The sequence below is a fragment of the Pteropus vampyrus genome, unplaced genomic scaffold (genome assembly GCF_000151845.1).
Source record: "Pteropus vampyrus isolate Shadow unplaced genomic scaffold, Pvam_2.0 Scaffold66, whole genome shotgun sequence".
NCBI classification, from domain to species: Eukaryota; Metazoa; Chordata; class Mammalia; order Chiroptera; family Pteropodidae; genus Pteropus; species Pteropus vampyrus.
The window spans coordinates 7,715,808-7,726,031 of NW_011888847.1; the positions used below are offsets into that span (position 1 = coordinate 7,715,808).

Here is a 10,224-nt window from a genome sequence, read left to right on the forward strand (position 1 = left end):
AGTTCATCTTCATTTAGCACTTATCATATTCCAAGTACTGTTCTAAGAGCATTACATGCATTAACTCATTTAATCTTGAACAACCTTATCAGGTAAATATTATTATTATCTCCATTTTACAGTGTAAGGAACTGAGACACAGAAGATTAAAAGACTTACACAAGGACACATTTGAACTAACTCAGAGTTCCTATTCTCAATCTCTATTTTTTCTGCCACTATTCTAAATTATAAAGTAACAACTGATAGGTTTTTAAGGATATAAATCAAGAATAAATCATAAATTTCTTTGGAAATTTTAACACACCTGACAGAAACTGATAGATTGAGTAGATAACAAATAAAGTAATAGAACATGGGTCAGAAAATTATGGCTTGCAGCCTGGCTGCCTATCTTTGTAAAATAAAATTTTATAGGAACATGGCTAGACTCATTCATTTATAAATTCTCTATGGTTCCTTTTGCATCACAACAGCAGAATGGAGTAGTTATGAGAGAGACTGTATGATCTGTTAAGCCTAAAATATTTACTATCTGTCCTTTAAGGAAAGTTTCCCAGTAACTGCTATAGAAGATTTAAACAACAAAATTAACCAACTCAAAAGAGCATTTTATACCCAGAGAAGAGAGCCTATGCATCTCCTAATTAGTACATCAAATTCATTACTGTAAGCTCTAATTCCACCCTTTTTGCATAATAACACAGCTGTCCAAAATATAACCCTAATCACAATATTAGAGAATAAAACAAACATAAGGACAGATAGGACCAGGCAAATAAAATCAATGCCTTAAGAAATGGCATTCGAATGTGACAACTGCCCAGATCTTTAGTGCTAATTTCAATGAATATAGAAGTGGAGATTAGTCTACAGCCATGGCACCCTGAACAAGCCCCATCCCATCTGATCTTGGAAGCCAAGCAGGGTCAAGCCTGGTTAGTACTTGGATGGGAAACCACCTAGGAAGACCAGGTGCTACAGGCGTAAAAAATAAAAAAATAAAAATAAAAAAAATAAGGGATTGTAAACTGACAAGGTCCTTGCAATCTGTGAGGTCAACCAAGGGTTGCCTCACCTAAAAAAAAAAAAAAAAAAAGTGGAGATTAGTAAAACATCTCACTGCAACCGTGACTATTCGTCAACATATTTTTAATAAGCATTTGCTGCACAGTTACTTGAAGTATCTACTGAACATCCTTCAAGGAAGAAAGAGTGAAGTATAGCAGAAAAGAGTGGGCATTAAGGTCGAGCAGCAAGCATTCCATTCTTAGCTCAACCTCTTAGCAATGTATGTCTTTGGGGAAGTCACTTAACCACTCTGTGCCTCAATTTCCTGATCTGTAAGATGAGGTTAATAATAGTACCCAGCTGATGATCATAGTTGTTGGTAGTAATACCAACAATGTAAAGGAAAAGGCTTAGCATAGTTCCTAGCACACAGGAAGTTTTCTATTCGGATGGTATCTATTGATAAATGGGATACCATTCGATTGATAATTGGGAAACCACCATGACTCCAGAAGAGTGCTACGAGATTATTTTAAGTTTTTAAAAATCTTCTTCCTGTTTTAGCAGCTGAACCAGCCCCTATTTTGAGAGTCCAGGTGCTGCTATCCATTATTCTCTCATTCAATAAGAATACCCAAGTTTAGAAGCAAGAGCTTTGTGGGGAGGAGGGCAGGGAGAGAGCAGGATCTGCACTAAGGGGAGAATAGACTCAAAATGAAAGGAAACCCAAGTTTAGGGGGTTATCTTTTATTTAGTTCTGTAAATGACTGTCAAGAATGATGGTCAGGGCAGAGATGCTTTTATGACTGATACCATAGAAGCCAGATATTAATGCCAAGGTCCTCTCTGATCAGAATTCAATTTTAAGAATAGAGGTGCAAAGGATAGTTTCTCTTAACTCAAATCCTAACTGTGATGTTCTTATTTAAAAAGCTAGATCTCATTCTGATCAAGACTAAAGAAATATAGAAACAAGGTTATCAGACTATAAGAGAAATGAAGCTTCACCAAAACTTAAAAAATCCATTCTTTTTATACAGGCATCAGAAATAAAGGCAGATTAACAGAAACTGGCAAAGGTCATGACTAAAAAATCTGGATTAAGAGCAGAAAGAATTTGGACCCAGAATTTGTCGTTAATGATGCTTGGAGGGTGGGAGTAGTTTAACTTTACATATCTCCAGGTAAACATGTTTGAATACTCACTCAAAGAATATTCATAATCTGTGTAGCAAAGGATACCTAGAGAGAAAGATTAGAGGATGATCATCATTTTAGGTGAAGTTTCTTACAAAATTATGAATCTCTTGTTTGAAACCTCTAATTGGGAACATTAACATTTATATAAATAGTACCATTTGACTCATGGGCTGATACCGTGTACCATGGGCTTTATGTGATCTGAGACCCTTTTTAAAATGTGAAAATCTCCTAAGTGATAATTGGAAAACTTCAAACCCATCTTTTTCTAAAGCTTTTTTTTCCTCTTGAGCCTGTAAATCCTCATAGAGCAGCTTGCCCTATTATCTCATCAAGCCTCAGCAATAATTATCACAATTGGTCATTTTTATTCAGACTATTATTAAGAAATATCCCCAAAATAAATTCTGAAAAATTAATACCTTGAGTTATTTCATTGTTCTTGTCAAATGTTGAACTGGTTGAATAAAACTTGTATTTAAATAAATTATACCATCAACCCCAAAGGAAAAAGAATTAGAACAAGTTCATTAACCCTCCATCAACTGATCCATCTTTTCCTAGGATATAGAAAAAAAAGATTTTCTTTGGTTTCTAAATATTTTTATTGAATTAGACCTAACCATGCACAAAATATAAAGCTGTGTTGATTTTCAAAATCACAGAAGCAATACCAAGCAACTTGGAATTTCTTACAGATTTCCTTCTGACATTTATTTACTGAAATATTTGTTGAACAGTTAAACAAAAGGAAAGGAAAGAATGATGTCACATTACCAAATCTCATTTCTGTAGGCAGTGCTAGTGTTGATGCAATCAAATGGAATAAACAGGAACGAAGCTTATTAAAAACTGTTTTTAGTGATTACTATATTTTAAATTTGTTCCTCAGGTTGTATTTTATCACACTTCTGTTTACACTTAATCCAGGATGCAAGAGTGGATGATCTGCCTCTGTCAGATATTGAAGTCTGGATAAAAAAGAGATTTGTTTGGTGCTATAAAACTTCAGGCCACAGGCCAGGTCAGGAAGGACAGCAGAACACAAGGCAGTCCGAACAGAACATATTTTTTCTCCTCCCGCTTCAAAAATCAAACCGGGTTGAAACCACACCTCCATAAAACATCAACCAGCCTGGACCACATCTCCTAAAGGCCCTGACCTCCAGAAAATTCTGTTTGTTCTGCATAATTTTTTTACTAGCATAATATTGTAATTCTCAGTTCCCCTAAAGAGAACATGAGGATTCTTATACATTGCCTCAGTTTGCCTTTCCATGGATAATTTTCCAAAGAAAACAATCTTCTCCGTGGTTTTCAGTGTTTGGTCTATTCCTTACCCCCCCGCAAGTGTGTGTATATATATATATCTATATCTATCTATCTATCTATCTATCTATCTATCTATAGATAGATAGATTTTTTTTTTAAAGACTTTTCTTTAAAATAAATAAATAAATAAATAAATAAATAAATAAATAAATAAATAAGCCAAGGGAAAGCTAGTAAGGGATTTTCCCTACTGGGCTCCCTACAATTAAACATTATGTTTAATTGATAATAATTAAATATCAATAACAGTCAAGCCCTGGTCTATATAGATCTTGGTATTTCTTTAAATAACTAGCTTTTACTATTTTCTCAAAGGTAATTTTTAAAAACTTTTCTAAGTGCTTTATATAAAAAAGTAATAATTTATATATATCGTTTTAATAAAAGTCTCAATTGAGGTAAAAACTGAGGAAGGCTCACAGAAGGGACTAATTCCTGCATTTGTCTCTTTTCCACCTCTTTGAATTCATGCTTAGTGGGGTTTCCTTGGGAATTCACAAAACTGCTATTAAATCGACAAAAACAAGTAGGAGAGCCAAGGGTCACAAGAGAGGCACCTGGCACAGGTCAGAAAGGCATGCCCACAACAGACTGCATCCCTTCCCTAGTCCCAAACAGAGCAACACGTTGCCATTACAAAGTCCTGTTACGTCAAATCTTACTAAAATAAACCAAAATCCAAAGGGACCAGGGAACTCCCACATGGCGTATTAACCTAGAGAGGCACTGACCTCTTCAAGCTTGTTCACTGCCATATTCCTAGCGCCTAGAACAGCCATAATTATGATTTTTGAAAACCATTGTTTTTAATCCTATAAATTCAAACTGCAGAAAATAATGCCAACTTTTAGGTTCCAAAGGTTATACGCCATAAGATGTCTAATGAGATATAAGATAGACAGGAGGACATCCAATTTAACAAAATCAAGGTTTAACCTTTTCCCCCTTATCTGTGGCTAACAGGTATAGATTTCATTGGCCCTTTGCATAGCGCATATTGGCTACACAGTACATATTCAGAAAACAAACCTAGTATTGAAGGTTGCATTTCATTCTCTATAAAGATGCTTTTAAGTATTTAAAGATATATCAAGTGTCAAAAGTAAAATCAGTGAGGCCTGCCTGACTTAAAACTGCACTCTTTTTCTGTATTCCTGTTTTTTTCGCCTTCTAACACACCATGTATATTTTATTATGATGATGGTTTCTTTGCTTGCCTCCCTCATCCCCAACAAGAATATAAGTGTCACAGGGATATTTGTTTTGTTCACTGACATTTCCTATATGCTTTGCTATAATCATGCTTGCAACAAAGTTGATGTTCAATAAGTATCATTACAAAGTTGATGTTCAATGAATTGATGTTATTTTTTTAATTAGATATGCCATTCTGCCATGCTTATATTAATGACTGGAAATATAAAAAGAGAAACAGGTAAGAATTATAGTATACCCAATCTTGGCCTGTTTTTGATAGTCAAACAGGGGAGTATTTTATGGGACATATCATGGACTTTTATGAAAGTGGTTATACATTTAGAAAACCATTTTTAGAGTTTTAGTCAGGTTTTCTGAAAACCATTTCACCCTGGGGATCTGTCTGCATCCAGTTTGAGTTTGGAGTGCTTTTGTAAGAAGGCAATAACAGAAGAACCACTGATAGGGAGACTAAACCATAAAAACACTTATTGTTTACTTAACAAGAAAAAGTAGGTAGTCCCAAGGTTCCACAAGGATATTAAAAATCCAGGCTCTTTCCAACTTTCTGCTTCCCCATTTTTAAATTGTTGGGGTTTTATTCTTAATGTTCTCGCCACATGGTTACAAGATGACTACCACAGCATAAGGCATTACATCTGCATTCCAGACAGAAAAAAAAAGAAGTTGCCACACCAGAGTTCTCTGGCACTTGTTCCTTTTATCAAGAAAGCAAAAAGTTTTCCAGAAAACCCAATATAGTTTCAGTGGCCAGAAGTCGGTCACATGAACATTCCGAGGGACTGAAAAGCAAATGTCTGGCAAAGAAGAACAGGACTGCCTTACAATGGTTCTGTACGCTAGTGGGAAATTTTTTAAATCCCAATGCATAGGCTCCATGTTAGACCATTTATATCAGAATCATGCTGGGAGCAGGAATCTATATTATGCTGATAGGAATAAGAACCATAGAATGGACCATTCATGAGTCATCGCTAGGACTGGGCATGTTGTCACTGTGAACAAAATCTGGATTTTGTTAAAAGGGGAAGAAATAAAGGAGATGGGAGGAAAGCAAATAACAGTGCCAGCCACACGCTTCAACACACTATTACTACCATAGCTTCACTTGAAAAGACTCATTCAGTTGTTGCTCTTGCATTTATTCAACAGACATTTATTAAACACCTCCTAAGTGATAGGCCCTAGGGGTAAAAGATAAAACAATTCCATAATCTAGAGATGAGTGAGGGAGACAAACACGTAAGAAAAAAAAAATCTATCAAAATCCAAGAGGCTGAGGAGAAAGGGAAATGGGAAGCCATTTTTCAGTTTGCAAGATGAAACAGTTCTAGAGATCTATGGCACAAAACTGTGAATATAGTTAACATTACTGAACTGCACACTTAAAAATTGTTAAAATGGTAAATTTAATGTTATATATATTTTTACCATAATTAAAAAAAAAAGTGAAAGCAAAACAAAAAACCAATGTGGGAAATCCTAATAGAGGAATAAGACTAAGAAGCTTATGGAAGAACAAAGGAGCTTTTTATTTATCAGAATCTTTAGACCTGGAAAATGGCCCAACTATCCTTTTCATTAACCATCTGTCTCTGCTCTTTAACATGACTCCTTATGACCTCATCTTGGGGCACCTACCTTGTTTAGCATATAATCAACAAATGGTAAACAGCAGTTGCCACATGCTCAGACACCCGGAAGACACCTTAATGGTAGGGGAATTATCAGGCCAAGACCTCAGACCATGGGACTTAGAAGTCTCAAAGGTTTTAACGAGTTGAGCCCATGCCTTATTTTCAGTCCTATTTATAAACAGACCAGTATCCCACTAATAATCTCCTTCACATTTTTGAAGATATATAAGGCTTTTCTTAACCTTCCTTCATTTCAGCAAGCTAAATGATTTCAACTCCTTTTGACCTTTAATGAAAGATTTATTTTCCTTAGTTCTTTTTTATTTTTTTCCCTGAACTTCTCTACTTTCATATCCATGTCAAAAATGAAATTATTATAAAAAATGTAAGATAAAGACTATATTAAATAACAGTTAATAAACATAATTTGTCATCAATTTGCAGTTCATTTTTAGTATTTAGGCTTGTAACAACTAAATTTGGATTAAAATTCTGCCTAGCCAGTCTTTCCCATTTTTTTCCTTGCATTTGCTCCCATCAGATTTATCTTATCATTGAGATTTTTTCAAGTTTCAAATACTGTTTTGACAGTATCTGGGTAGAAAGCCAACTATAATTTCAAGAAGAGCAAAGAATTTCCAAATCAAGTTATCGCCTAACACAGTTTTCAATGAAGTAATAAATATTAATGTTTTTAATTCTATGTATACCCAGTCTGAAATAACCAATACAAAAACTAAGCTATACATTTAAAACATCTGGGTATCAAATTTATCTGGAATTTTTTGGACTTAACAATAATTTCCAATATCTGTTAGAACACTCTACATCTTCCAGCTCCCTTCACCGGATGCTCAGTATCAAAGTTGCATTTGAGGAAATTCAACTCTCCAAAACTGTAATTGCTATTCTCACCCCACAGACAAAGCACCTCAAGTTTTGTAATAGCATTTCCCCAGCCCAACACACACTGTCTTTCACAACTTTAGAAATTCATTACTTAAAGAAATCAAGTTCACTACCACAAGAAGAATGCTGCCAACTTAAAGAGTGTGTGTACCCAGCCTAAAAAGTCTGGGAAATCTACACTACAATCCACAGCCAATGTAGACAACCAATATAACATCCAGTACAAACTACGTACCATGTCCAGATAGCAGATTTAAGCAATTCTGATTAATGTGATTAACCCACTTACTAGTAAAAAAAAAAAAACAAAAAAAAAAAACTGGTACTATTTTTAATTAAGTTTAAAACACACACACACTAGAAGAAAATGATCATCCAGAAATGTAAAATTGAGAATGTTGGGCCCTATATCTGATTATTATCCCCATTAGTTAACCTGCCCTAGGTTGCCCCAAGATCGCAAGGTCCACACCTGTCGACAATAAGTAATACATGTTTAAATATTAGACACTTGGTTTACATAAAATCTACTGTCCCGGATGAGGGATGAATTCAGCTGAACTACTTTTATTTAAAATTGGCCTACATCCCCACCCCATGCCAGTGATGACCCAGTACCCCTCTCTGCACATTCTCTGGTAATAGACTCGCACACTTGTTTCTCCTACCAGCTCTGCTCTGAGTTCCTGCTTCTGCTGAATTTTCTTATATCAAAGATATCTACAGTCCATTAGAGGGTATACCACCCCTTTCCCAAATCACAATACCCTGATCATTTGAATTCTAAAATACCTGAGGCAAAAAAACTATGCTTTGTCTATTTGTTTTACCGAAAGTTTGGGTCACTGGAGAAGGTTTAACATGACAGCAACCGAAACAAATTGAGTTTTGAACATCCTTCCCAGGTCCTCGACTACCCTACCACAGGCCATCTCTAACAGTTGCTTTTCCCCATGGCCTCAGCTTCTCACAATGCAATTCCATACATTCCCTTTCCTTATCTGATCTTTCCCCTTCACGATATTCCCTATGTCCTGTTGATGTCTTATGCACAACAGTTTAATTATCTCTATATTTCACTAGTCGGTGACTTGAAGCCTTACTGAACTCCATCAAGAAATTTTCTTAAAGACTATTTTGTACCTATGATGAATTCTGAAACCAGCTTTTAAGATTATTTTTTGCAACCTGGCTACATTTCAATTTTGACATTTCTTAGGCAGAAGATCTGTGTCATCTAAGTTGACCAGAGTGACAGGGTACTAAAGCAACATAGAGTGGTTAAAAATACAAATATTATCTGTCTGTGATCTAGAAGCTCGACTAGCACCAAATAATTTCTGGCATTATGTCCTATTCTGAAGGTATTTTATGAAAGAATCAAATGATTGGCTAATCTGGTTCTGCAGGTTGCATGCTTTTATTTTCTATCTATATTGTTTTTCTATTTAGCGAAGTAATTCAAACCAGTATAAAAACCTATAGCATTATGTGCAAACAGTATATTCTTAATTATTAAATTTCAAACTTTAAAAAAAATTGTTGGAAAACAAGCCAGATTATGTGTGTATATACGACAGAAAGCTTTTCAAGCACAAATCTATTTTTCAAAACAGCACAAAATGTCCATGGGCAGCAAAAAATTATCACCCTTCAACAAAAAGAAGAGAGATTAATACATAATAAAGTAAATTTGCCTGTTCCACAGTCCACTCTCAACTCTTCATGCCAACAATGTGAGAAAAGTTGACTAAATTAAGACAACATTCTCATAAAATCTTTATATTCTATTCTGCCAAATACCATTCACAATAAAAAAACAGCACTCTATCTCTATTTGAGAAAATAAAGTCTGTCCCTTGTTTGGTTTTGTTTATTTGCAGATAAAACTTGGCTTGAATTTTAAGGCATTTTTTTTTCAATTACCACAGAAAAACTGGCAAAATAAATAATCATTTACTAGAAAGCAGTAAGACTTATAGAAATATGAAGCGGGTAAATATCAAAATATGAGTATCCTAGCTAGTTTTAGACATTTGGGGGGCTTTCTTGGGACTAAGAAATAGAGAGACAGGTAATAGCAAGCCTCTAAAAGAAAATAATTTATAGTAAATATAAGCACAAAATGGAGCTAGAGAAAAGGAATATTAAAACAACAGTCTGAGTGAGGTGAACACAACTGCAAGGAGACAAATGGCTTTATTTTATTTAGACAATATAGTTCATTCAAGTAAACTGAAGAAAATTGTAGATTCAGTCATTCGTTCAGTCAGCAAATGTATCAAAGAAATAATTTCTGTACTCTTCCAACTGGGACATTATAAGGGTCTATCAGATATAAAGACAGTTTTATGGGCTCAAAATATATTTAAACAAATAAAATCACATCAAATATCCTAGTGTTTCAAAATATGCATTAAATACATGGCACACTTTTCCAAAAAAGCACTGGATGTGCTAAACTCTATTTGTACTTCAAAATAATAATTTCATGCACTGCATAACTAAAGCAAAGTAATACATGTAAAAGAATTGTCTCTCTAAATCAAAGCATGGAGATTGCATCTTTTGAATTTTGATGCTACATTAAAACTACAGTGACATAAACACTAATGAATAAATAACGTTTTAAAGGCACTATTTACATACACAATGCAAAATTTTTTTGCTAAATTTTCTTTTTTGATTGTATGTTCCAAGAAGCACCATTCAAGTGATTACTATGTGCGTACAAGTGGTTTAATCAGTATGTGACCAATAGCTTTTTTCCAAATTGCTTTTGCAGTTGCACCTATACAAATACATCAGTTCTTTCATAATCTGCACTGACTTGGTACGTGTTTGAAAGACTCCTGTGTCTGTATCTGTCGTTTTACCACTATGTCACAATTTAACTGTATTCTAAAAAATTTATTAA

General features: G+C 34.5%; 1 long non-coding RNA gene and 1 pseudogene across 2 annotated transcripts in view; one reads left to right on the forward strand and one right to left on the reverse strand.

Moving 5' to 3' along the window:
* Positions 1-10,224, reverse strand: part of LOC111740608 — a 39,723-nt gene that overhangs the window by 26,887 nt on the left and 2,612 nt on the right. The window lies entirely within an intron of this gene.
* On the forward strand, positions 869-987 carry LOC111740631 (annotated as a pseudogene).